Raw genomic sequence first — 13,316 nt, 5'->3', positions numbered from 1 at the left:
GATGCAGGGTAAATGATTCCTATAACACTCCCATTTATCACACTTGCTTGGCTGTTGAAAAAGCCAGATGGATCATGGAAAATGACAGTAGATTATTACAAATAATCAGGAACTGATGTAAATTGCAGCTGTGGTTTTAAATGTAGTATATTTACTGAAGCAAACCAACACAGACTCTGGAATGTAGTATGCAGCTACTGACCTGTAAAATGCTTTATTTTACCTTATAATTAGTATAGAATATCAGGAATAGTTTACATTTGCATGGCATGGACAGTGATATATTCTTTTCTGTATTGCATCAGGGCAAGGAACTCTCCTGTTCTCAAGCATAATATAGTCCAGAGGAACTTTGATCATCTTGGCCTGTTAGATTGATATTATGTTAACTGGACCTACAGAATAGGAAGTAGCAAGCACCTAGATCAGTTTTTATCAAACTTCATTGGTAAAGGGTAATTTCTTTTTTTAATTTCCAATTTTAAAAGTTTTATTTTTTTCATTTTACCAAGGACTGATACTTTTGTAAAATATAATAAGCACAGTTTATTAGAAATCTGTATGATTAGATGTTGCAAGTATGTCAACTTGCTGTTTAAGTTTTTAGGCATTTCTATCCATTTCTATATTGATCTTGTTGCAGACAAATGACAATGTAGGAACTGACATGAGTCCATGGAGCATATTTTCAGGAGCACTGCTACAGACTTCTTAGTAAGACATATGCATACCAGAGAGTAGGAGATAAACCATGCAAAGTTCTGGTCTTGAGTACACTCAGATATTTCCTTCCATAATAAGAGATAAGTTGTCTCACCTTTTAATACACACACACAAATAGGCATAACGCTTTGTGGTCCTCTTTGGGTTTGGGAGGCAACAGAAAACACATTTGTGCTGCTCTGACAAATTCATTTTACAGCTTATACATCTCATTTTAAGTGGATTCTAGAAAAGAATGGACTCTGCATCAGTTCCAGGCTGTAGGGCAACATGTTTTACTACTAAGGCTTAATGAACCAGAGGTCCCCAAAATACAGGCAGTTTCTGTGGCAGACAAACATGTTATATGGAGTCTCTGGCAAACCCCAATGGGAAGACAATAGCACAGAACAATTTGGTTTAGGAGAAATATCTTACTCTATTTCTATTTCAAAAATATTTGTTTATTCATTTATTTTTGGCTGTCCTGGGTCATCATTGCTGCACAAGGGCTTTCTCTAGTTGTAGCAAGTGGGGATTAGTTTCTAGCTGTGGTGTATGGGCTTCTGATTGCAGTGTCTTCTTTTGTTGCAGAGCATGGGCTCTAGAGTCACAGGCTCAGTAGTTGTGCATGGGCTAAGTTGTCCTATGGAATGTGGGATCTTAGTTCCTGGATCAGAGATTGAATCCATGTCCCCTGAATTGGCAGGCAAATTCTTAACTACTGGACCACCAGGGAAGTCTCCTCTATTTTCCATTTAAAAACAAAACAGTTCCAGACTTAAGAATAAGCCCTAAAAGAGATTATTATTGATTATGAACTGGTGTTGTCTGATTCACACAACATTGAATTTGGATGTGTAGAGCAGCATTTCACTATAAACTGGAAGTAGTATATACTTGGGTTAAACATATCTGGAAGGAAATGTAAAGACTATGAGCAGATGATCCAGTAATTGTGCTCTTTAGAATTTAACCAAATGAATGGAAAACCAATATCTACATAAAAACTTACACATGGAGGTTTATGGCAGCTTTAGGATAATTGCCCAAACTTGAAGGCAACCAAGATGTCTGTCAGTAGGTGAAAGAATAAACTGTGGCCTAAACAATGGAATATTATTCAGCATTATAAAGAAAGTCATTTTCTAACCATAAAAAAGGCAAGGAGGAAACTTAAGGTGCATATTACTAGGTGAAAAAAATCAATCTGAAAAGCCTACATATTGTATGAACCCAACAATATGACATTATGGAAAAGGCAAAACTATGGAGACAATAAGAGATCAGCGGTTGCCAGGGTATGAGAGAAGAAGGAATACATAGGTAGAGCATGGAGGATTTTTAAGGAAGTAAAACTATTCTATATATTGTTGCAATAGTGGATATGTGCTATTATACATTTTTTTCCAAACCCAAAGACTGTACAGCACTAAGAACATACTCTAATGGGCAAACTATGGGTAATAATAATGGATCAATGTAGGTTCATCAATTGTAACAAGCACATGTTTCTGGTGTTGATTTGATAATGAGGGAAGCTATGTGTTTGTGGAGAAAGAGGATGTATGTGAACTCTTTGTTCTTTCTACTCAATTTTGCTATGAACCTAAAACTGCTCTACAAATAAAGTTTATTAAAATTTATGAGCAGATATCTCAGGTTCTCATGACATCTGGTTATGCTGCTTTATCACCTCTCCCTCAAACACATCTATTACTTTCTGAGGGGCTCCTTATGAGTAGTTAATGAGGAGGAAAAGGCACTGGGCCTGATTTACAGATGGAACTACAAGACACGTCAATACCACCTAGAAGGAATGGCTGTGAAAATCATTCGTGAAGGGAAATCCTTCCAGTAGACAGAATATTCAGAGATATATATGACTTTGTCATCAGTGGGAGGAGAGACGGCTTGAAGTATGGATCTATATCAATTCATGAGCAAAGACTAAAAGGTTGGTTAGGCATTTACAAATATCAGAATTGGGAAATTAGCAACAAAGAAATTACAGTAGGTGGGGAGTTGTTTGAAAAGACCTCTTCATATGAGCAATGACTGTTTAGATATTTGTAGCCTATGCAAATACTGAGGCTTCCCAGGTGGCACTAGTGGTAAAGAACCTGCCTGTCAACACAGGAGACATAAGAGATGCAGGTTTGATCCCCAGGTGGGGAAGATCCCCTGAAAGAGAGCATGACAACCCACTTCAGTATCTTCCCTGGAGAATCCCCATGGACAGAGGAGCCTGGCAGGCTACAGTCCATGAGGTTGCAAAAGAGTCGGACATAACTGAAGCTACTTAGCATGCACACACACATGCAAATACCAACCAAAGGTCATTTATATCAAGAAAGCTCTCAATAATCAAATGGAAAAGATGAATGGCTCTTTTCGTTAGTCAACCTCCTTTCCCAATCACCCTGATGCTTATTCAGTAGGTCCGTGGTGGCAGGGATAGAAGCTATACATGGATTCAAAAATATGTTATTTCCATTGTTCGAGCTGATCACCACTTTTGAGTGACTAACCTGCTCACACCAGAGGTAAACTTTGAGCTCCAAATATGCTATCATTTCCAACGGACCAGCAGTGTGGACCTCTGGTGTCCAACTGATTATAGTAGATAATCTTCTTATGTAGGAGGCAACACTTTGCCCTTCATGAGATAGACACATATTTTAGATATAGATTTCCCTTCTCTGCCTGGAAAGATTGTGCCAGCACCATTATACATGGACTTATAGAATGTCTGTATCAATTGCCATGGTATCCCACACAATATTATCTCTAGCTGGGGTATACATTTTAGAGCAATGGGCTCACATAGAATGAATTGACTGGTTTTATTTTGTGCCTTGGGTTTCCCAGGTGGCTCAGTGGGTAAAGAATCTGCCTGCCAACGCAGGAGATGCAGGAGACCAGGGTTCAATCCCCAGGCCAAGAAGATCCCCTGAAGGAGGGCATGGCAACCCAATCCAGTATTCTTGCCTGGAGAATCATATGGACAGAGGAGCCTGGTGGGCTACAGTCCATGGGATCACAAAGAATTGGGTATGACTGAAGTAACTGAACACACACCTACACACACACACACATATTATGTGTCTTATGTCATCTGCTGAAGATTCATTTTTTATGATGAATAGAAAAAAAAAAAAAACCGGCAAGTTTAAGATGCTGTCCTAAAGGATGCCAATGTATGTCTCAAACCAGTGACCAATAAATGGTGAAATTTCTCCCATAACCAGGAACTAAGTGGTGGGTAGGAGTGACTTTCCTACAACTACAGTTTGTGATATACTTGAAGAATTTTAGCTTCCATTCCCACAATCTTGGGCTTGGTGGGCTTGAAAATCCTAGTGTATAAGGGAGGAATATTTCCACAAGGAAATAAGGTAATGACAGATGGCAAGCTGGAATTACTTTGTAGGCTTTTTTCCCCCTTTTTTAGCTCTTTATGCTACTAAAGCAGGGCTTCCCCGGTGGCTCAGTGGTAAAGAATCCGCCTGCAGTGCAGGAGCTTCAGGAGATGAGGGGTTGATCCCTGGGTCAGGAAGATCCCCTGGAAGAGGGCCATGACAACAGACTCCAGTATTCTTGCCTGGAGAATCCCATGGATAGAGAAGACTGGCGGGCTACAGTCCATAGTGTCGCAGAGTCGGACACGACTGAAGTGACTTAGCTTGCACTGTACGCACGCCACTAAAGCAACATGCAAAGAAGGGAGTCACTGTATTGAACTAAGTAATTGATTCTAATTTTAGGAGGAACTTTAGTTGTTGCTATACAATGGGACAAAGAGGATTATGTTCAGAATCCGGGGCCTTGACAACTGGGAAAGGGAGTAACAAGAGGCAACCCTTCTTGTGTCTCTTGTTACTTCATCGCTCAATTGTCCACATCAACTGAAAACTGCAACAACCCAACAAAGTCAGGGCCATAGGATTCAGATCCCTCAGGAATGAAGGTTTGTTACACCCAACTAGGTAAGGAACCTCATCCATTCAGGTGCTGACAGAGGGTAAGGCAACCAGGGAATGGGAGAGGAAAGGCAGCTGTGGATACCAACTATGCTTTTCGTTCCTTTTAACTTTTCCCCTGCTCTCCATCACTATTTTAATGAACAGTAGTGGCTAATACTTTACAGGCAGTATGATCGAAATGATACCACCTTGCAGTGATATGGTAGCTTCTGTAACTTCATGCAACTCCTTGGGTGGAGACATGAAATTTTCACTCAGATGAAGGACAAGAATGGATGCTGAGGTGTAAAAGAGGTTTATGGTGCTAATTATGGGCCTCCCTCATAGCTCAGTTGGTAAATCATCTGCCTGCAATGCAGGAGACCTGGGTTTGATTCCTGGGTTAGGAAGCTACCCTGCAGAATGAAATGGTAACCCACTCCAGTATTCTTGCCTGGAGAACGCCATGGTCAGAGGAGCCTGGCAGGCTACAGTCCACGGGATCACAAGAGTTGGATACATCTTAGCAACTAAACCACCACCAGTGATGATTAGCTTTCATTTGACCCTCCAGCTCTTCTCTCTACCCTTTTTCAACTGACTTGGTGCCCCAGGAGGCTGACCTATGTTGGACTATATTGACAAGATCCCATGACTTCTGATTTCCAGTCAGGTAGAGCTAGTGGGGAACCAGAACAGGAGATCAGAAAGAAAGACAAAGTGAGATCAGGGAATTTGTTCTCTGAAATGTCAGATCAGGCTGACTGTGACCAGGGTCAATCCAAGGTGGTCTTATATACACAACTGTTACCTCTTCAGGTCTAGAAGTTGTAACAACCCATTATGACTAGCCCTAGGTTACCACACTATCTCATATGGTTCTCCTACATTCTGCCAACACTTTTGTAAATAATTCTTCTATAAATAAACCCTTCTATTAAAGTTTTTTTTTAAAAAAATTTTATTTGAGTATAGTTGCTTTACTATGTTGTGTTAGTTTCTACTGTGCAGCAAAGTGAAACAGCTAACATATGCAAATACCCTCTTAAAAAAAAAAAATCCTTCCCATTCAGGTCAACAGAGAACGTTGAGTAGAGTTCCCTGTGCAGCACTGTACGTTATCATTAGTTATATATTTTATTCATACTATCAATAGTTAATTCTAATTTCCCAATCCATTGCATTCCCCTCTTTCCACTTGGTATCCATATATTTGTTCTCTACATCTGTGCCTCTATTCCTGCTGTGTAATTTTACAATATTTTTCTCTTTCTGACTTGCTTCACTCTATAAGACAATCCATTCACATCACTGCAAATGACCCAATTTTGTTCCTTTTCATGGCCAAGTAATATTCCATTGTATATGTATATCACATCTTCTTTATCCATTTCTCTGTTGATGGACATTTAGGCTGTTTCCATGCCCTGGCTATTGTAAATTGTGCTGCAATGAACATTGGGGTGCATGTGAGTCTTTTTGAATTATGTTTTTTTTTTTCCTGGTGTATGCCCAGTAGTGGAATTGGTGGGTCACATAGTAGTTTTATTTTTATTTTTTTAAGGAATCTCCATACTATTCTCCATAGTGGCTGTATGAACTTACATTCCCACCAGCAGTGCAAGAAGGTTTCCTTTTCTCCACACCCTCTCCACATTTTATTGTTTGTAGATTTTTTGATAATGACCATTCTGACAGGTGTGAGGTGATATCTCATTGTAGTTTTGAGTTGCATTCCTCTAATAATTAGTGATTTTGAGCATATGACTCTTGGCTATGTATATGTCTTCTTTGGAGAAATGTCTATGTAGGTTTTGCACCAATTTTTGATTGGATCATCTATTGTTTTGATATTGAGTTGCATGAGCTGTTTGCATATTATAGAGATTGATCCTTTGTTGCTTCTTTCCAAATATTTTCTCCAATTGTGAGGATTGTCTTTTTGTTGTTTATGGTTTTCTTTGCTATGCAAAAGCTCTGAAGTTTAATTAAGCTCCATTTGTCTATTTTTGTTTTTATTCTCATTACTCTAGGAGGTGAGTCAGAAAAGATCTTGCTGTGATTTATGTCAAAGAGTGTTCTGCATATGTTTTCCTCTAAGAGTTTTATAGTGTCTGGACTTAAATTTAGGTTTTTAATTCATTTTGAGTTTATTTTTGTCTGTGGTGTTAGGGAGAGCTCTAATTTCACTCTTTTACATGTAGCTGTCCAGTTTTCCCAGCACCACTTATTGAGGAGGCTGTCTTTTCTCCATTGTATATCCTTGCCTCCTTTGTCATAGATTAGGTAACTATAGGTGCATGGGTTTATCTCTGGGCTTTCTATTCTGTTCCATTGAACTATATTTTTGTTTTTGTGCCAATATCATACTGTCTTGAGTACTGTAGCCCTGTAGTATAGTGTGAAGTCAGGGAGCCTGATTCTTCCAGATCTGTTTTCTTTTTTTCCTCAAGACTGCTTTGTCTATCCAGGATTTTTTGTGTTTCCATATGAATTGTGAATTTTTTTGTTCTAGTTCTCTGAAAAATACCATTGGTGGTTTTATAGGGATTGCGTTGAATATGTGGACTGCCTTAGATAGTACAGTCATTTTCACAATATTGATTCTTCCAATCCAAGAACATGGCATATTTCTCCATCTGTATGTGTTATCTTTGATTTCTTTCATCAGTGTCTTATAGTTTTCTGTATATAGGCTTTTTGTCTCCTTAGGTAGGTTTATTCCTAGGTATTCTATTCTTTTTGTTGCAATGGTGAATGGAATTGTTTCTTTGCTTTTGCTTTATGATTTTCATTGTTAGTATCTAGGAATGCAAGGTATTTCTGTGCATTAATTTTATATCTTGTGACCTTACTATAGTCATTGATTAGCTCTAGTAATTTTCTAGTGGCCTCTTTATGGTTTTCTAGGTATAGCATCATGTCATCTGCAAACAATGAGTTTTAGTTTTACTTTTTCTTTTCTAATCTGAATTGCTTTTACTTCTTTTTCTTCTTTGATTGACATATCTGGAACCTCCAAAACTAAAACAATAATAAAATAAACCCTTTTAAATTATCCTAAATTGTGTGTGCATTCTGTTAAATGACTAGATCTGTGATTGATACAATCCCCTGGGCAGTGCTCTTGGTAGAGTCTAATATCTATGGTTGGGTGAGTACAAGCCAGATATCTATGTGAAGTGAAAGCCGCTCAGTCGTGTTCGACTTTTTGCAACCCCATGGACTGTACAATCCATGGAATTCTCCAGGCCAGAATACTGGAGTGGGTAATTGTTCCCTTCTCCAGGGGATCTTCCCAACCCTAGGATTGAACCCAGGTCTCCTGCGTTGCAGGCAAATTCTTTACCAGCTGAGTCACAAGGGAAGCCCATGAATACTGAAGTGGGTAGCCTGTCCCTTCTCCAGCGGATTTTCCCCACCCAGGAATCAAACCGGGGTCTCCTGCTTTGGAGGTGGATTCTTTACCAACTGAGCTATCAGGCTATCAGATATGTAGAGTCAGTTTATAAAATTTTTATGCACATATATGGAGATATATATATATAGCAATTGATTTTTGTCTCATTACTTAATTGCAATTATCTTTTAGAATTTGACTGTTAAATATTTATTCAATATTACATAGGACTATTGGGCCTATAGAAATCATTCATATGGGATTCTTGGTTAGGTCTAAAAATACACAGCCATCATGGTTCAGCAGACATTAAATGACTGCTTAATGACATATATATAATCTTCACACCTGATGGGTTGATATTCATATTTCTATCTTGTTTTATGCACTGACATATTATTGAGGTTGCTTTGAGTTACACTACATCATGTATTTTATTCACTGCTTTCCATCCTGTTCATTTGTGATAGGTGTAAGGGGTTATAATATGGTTCTTCACTTTCTATTAAGTTTTCTGTACTTACAAATCTTTATCTGAGTAAAGAGGCTATAATAAGGGAAACATATTTCTCTGGATTATATCTGAAGAAGATTGATCTATAAAATTAATACTCTGAATGTTGGGATAAGGACTGAATAATGTACATTTTAATAAATAGGTAAACAAATAGAATAAAGATTACATTTTTGGGTGGATGGGTTGAAACTGAGATATACTGACAACAAAATAATTAAGTTGCTCTGGGCCACTGAAGACAGAAAGAGGATTATAATTACCTCTGCGAAAGAAGAAAATCTGTTTCATGAAGAGAAGACAGGAGAAAATGAGATCTTAAAAATGCAGGGAATTTATTTTACTATTTGCACTTTGGTGATGTATTGATGTAGATACATACACACATACATAAAGGAAAGGAGTGTTAAGAATATAAGAATTGGGAGGCAGTAAGGTGCTATACTGGGATGCAAAGGGTATCTGTTACTTTTGAAATGGAAAAGATAGTAGTGGTTGAAAAGCTGGAGAGTCTTAAAGCCTAAATATTTTCCATGGATTAACTCATTTAACTGTAGGGCTGCTGTGAGGCAGGCGGTCTTTAAGGCCTGCATTTCTACACTGTACTGTCTCCAAATTTGGCATTAAGTTTTTGCACTTCAGTTGGCAAATAAAGTTTATGGTAAAAACTGCAACATATTAATCAAAACTACTGAGTTTTACCAAGCTCCTGTTTCATAGCATTTAATGTCAATTATATAATAACTATGCCTAGGTGAAACGATTGGCAGTAAAATGATTGGCTTAGGTTCTGAATTGGGATGAGAAGAAGGTAGTCTCATGGCTACAACAGACAGCTGTAACTGTGTATAGAAAATATTTAGAAATACTCATATGAAAAGGGATTTTCAAGTCTGGAAACAACGAAAGACATAAGTAATTATTTTAAATATATACAAAAATAATACTGCCATGAAGTTGGGGAGGAGAAAATACAAAGTTCCTTCGGTGGAAGACTTAATTGATACAGTAGCCCTTCGGAGAATGTGGGGTGGGGGGTCCTTTCGACAGACTATGTATTTTAATTCTGTATAAGGTTGATACAATGCTGTCAAAGGAAATGAGAAAGGGAACAGGGTTCATAACCTTTATTTTTTCAAAACCTTTAATTTTTAGTATCAACTGAATTTTTTGAAGATATCCTTTAAAATTATTCCCATGAAACAGGCTTTTCCTGAAAGTACTACATATAATCAGACTCCATAAGTAAAGTAGTAAATGAAAGAATACTTTCCTGAGTTGTCAGCATCCTTATCTAAAACTCTTTGATGCAATTCCACAGAACCTAAAAATATCAGGGGATAATCTGAATGGTGGGAATACTAACCTCATAGTCTGCAGGCCTGTCACAGAGTAGGATGTACAAACCAATGCAGAGACTCTCAATTCACCCAGGTTTTTCTCCACATGCAGAGAATAACCTGGATTTTACAAGATATTTTAACCAGTTATTCTTAGATAGTACTATAGCTAAAAACATTTGATCAATATTTTAAAAAAAAAATCAAGTTCATATAAATATTTGATGACTTAATAACTATTTTAATTGATACAAATGGTTATTTTAATGATGAGTAATTTCGTTTCTAATCTATTTATATTTCATAAGTTTCCAAGAGCTATAGAATTTTGAATTCTCAGTAAGATAGCAAAATGGGTGATGAATTTTTAAGTATACAAAGTAATTCTATAAATTTATGTCAGCTTAAATTCAAGGAAAAATAAAAGTTTTATTTTCTCCAAATGGGAAATAAGATACTAAAAATAACTAGCAATAAAATGCTTTATCATAGAAATATTCTTAATTTTTGTAAACAACTTCTGAGAAAAGATATCTAAAAACATCATTTATAAGAGTTCTTGATTATACCATTCATAGTAGTTTATTGGAAGAAATATTAGCATATTCAAGATGTCCTAAAACAGTTCTGCTCTTAGCAAGTTTCTGAGCACAAAATCATACTCACGGTGTGTTAATATTATCAGCCTCCATCGTAAAAATTGATCTAATTTATTATGAATACCTATTTGAGCATTTCTACATCCAGAAAATATAATTCAGCAAATAGCTTGCTGTATAATCAGGATTTCAAAGAAGTGCAAGTTACAACAAAGGAAACTATAAGCAAGGTGAAAAGACAGCCTTCAGAATGGGAGGAAATAATAACAAATGAAGCAATGGACAAATAATTAATCTCAAAAATATACAAGCAACTCCTGCAGCTCAATTCCAGAAAAGTAAATGACCCAATCAAAAAATGGGCCAAAGAACTAAACAGACAATTCTCCAAAGAAGACATACAGATGGCTAACAAACACATGAAAAGATGCTCACCATCACTCATTATCAGAGAAATGCAAATCAAAACCACAATGAGGTGCCATTTCACACCAGTCAGAATGGCTGCTATCCAAAAGTCTATAAGCAATAAATGCTGGAGAGGGTGTGGAGAAAAGGGAACCCTCTTACACTGTTGGTGGGAATGCAAACGAGTACAGCCACTATGGAGAACAGTGTGGAGATTCCTTAAAAAACTGGAAATAGAACTGCCTTATGACCCAGCAATCCCACTGCTGGGCATACACACCAAAGAAACCAGAACTGAAAGAGACACGTGTACCCCAATGCTTATCACAGCACTGTTTATAATAGCCAGGGCATGGAAGCAACCTAGAGACGTCCATCAGCAGACGATTGGATAAGAAAGCTGTGGTGCATATACACAATGGAATATTACTTGGCCATTAAAAAGAATACATTTGAATCAGTCCTAATGAGGTGGATGAAACTGGAGCCTATTATACAGAGTGAAGCAAGCCAGAAAGAAAAACACCAATATAGTATACTAACACATATATATGGAATTTAGAAAGATGGTAATGATAACCTTGTATGCGAGACAGCAAAAGAGACACAGATTTATAGAACAGTCCTTTGGACTCTGTGAGAGAGGGCAAGGGTAGGATGATTTGGGAGAATGGCATTGAAACGTATATTATCATATGTGAAATGAATCACCAGTCCAGGTTAGATGCATGATACAGGATGCTCGGGGCTGGTGCACTGGGATGACCCATTGGGATGGGATGGGGAGGGATGTGGGAGGGGGGTTCAGGGTGGGGAACACATGTACATCCATGGTGGATTCATGTCAATGTATCACAAAACAAATACAATATTGTAAAGTAATTAGCCTCCAATTAAAATAAATAAATTTATATATAAAAGAAAAGAAGTGCAAGTTAGCACTATTCACAATAGTCAATACATGAAAACAATCTAAATGTCCATCAATAGATGAATGGATAAAGATATAGTACAAATACACAAAGGAATATTATTCAGCCATTAAAAATAAAATATTGCCATTTGCAGCAACATGGATGGACCTAGAGATTCTCATACTAAGTAAGTTTAAAGAGAAAGGCACATATCATATGGTATTATTTACATGTACAATCTAAAATATGACACAAATGAACCCATCTCTGAAACAGAAACAGAATCATGGGCATAGAGAACAGACTGGTGGTTGTCAAGGAATAGAGGGCTGGGGGATGGATGGAGTGGGAGGTTAGGATTAGCAGATGCAAACTTTCATGTAAAGAATGGATAAATAACAAGGTGCTACTGTATAGGACAGAGAACTATATTCAATATCTTATAATAAACCATAATGGAAAATAATTAAAAAATAAAGAAAAATAAAGATGTGCAAGTCAGATTAATTATGCCCAGTATATCTATGCATGGAAAGTAGTGTTTCCCTTTGTTCTAGTAGAAATTTGGTAAGATACATTAGATTTTCTTTCATTTTATGAACCTTGAAAATATTATGCTAAGTGAAAAAAGCCACCCACCAAAGACCACATACTGTATAATCTCATTTAAATGACATCTATAGAAACAGAAAGTATGTGGAGGCTCAAGGGTAATGAGGAGGTAGGATTTCTTTTTTGAAGTGATTAAAACGTCCTAATGGATTGTGGTTATCTTTGTATATATCTGTGAGTATACTAAACACAACACTGAATTACATATTTTTAAATATGGATTGAATGACACATGAATTATCTCAATAAGCCATTTACAAACTGAGTCAGGGAGCAGATACATAGCAATGGTACACTGGATTTATTCAGACTCTCATTTGTCCAAGGTCTTTACCAGCTAATTCAATTTAACGAAAGTTATGAGGCACCTATCATATGCAAAATACTGTGCACCATCATTGCAAGAGATAAAAGATGAAACAGCCTCTACTTTTCAGGAGACTACAATGAAGAAATGAAAATGATGATATAATAATAAAATAATGGTAATGATGATGTTAGGAAGAGAAGGAAAGAAGTAGCATTCATTGAGTATTTGCTATGTCCCCAAAACTGTATTAAATGCTTTAAATGTTATTTTATCTAATTCTCATAGCAGTCACAGAGACAGATATTGTTGTTTTTCTGATTTTGTATCTGAAGAAACACACATAATAGGTGAACTAACTTACTTAGGGTCACATATCAAGAAATGGCAGGGTGAGAATTTTAAACTAGTACTTATCCAAGAGCCAACGCTCTTAACAACCTGAGCCTGCATATGCAAAATACATAATACAACATTTTATAGAACTAACACCAAAAAAATACTTCCCTTTTATCACAGAGGATTGGAATGCAAAAGTAAGAAGTCGAGAGATAT

The sequence above is a fragment of the Capra hircus genome (genome assembly GCF_001704415.2).
Source record: "Capra hircus breed San Clemente chromosome X unlocalized genomic scaffold, ASM170441v1, whole genome shotgun sequence".
Lineage (NCBI taxonomy): Eukaryota > Metazoa > Chordata > Mammalia > Artiodactyla > Bovidae > Capra > Capra hircus.
The sequence above is the reverse complement of the archived record's forward strand: the minus strand, read 5'-3'. Positions refer to the sequence as shown.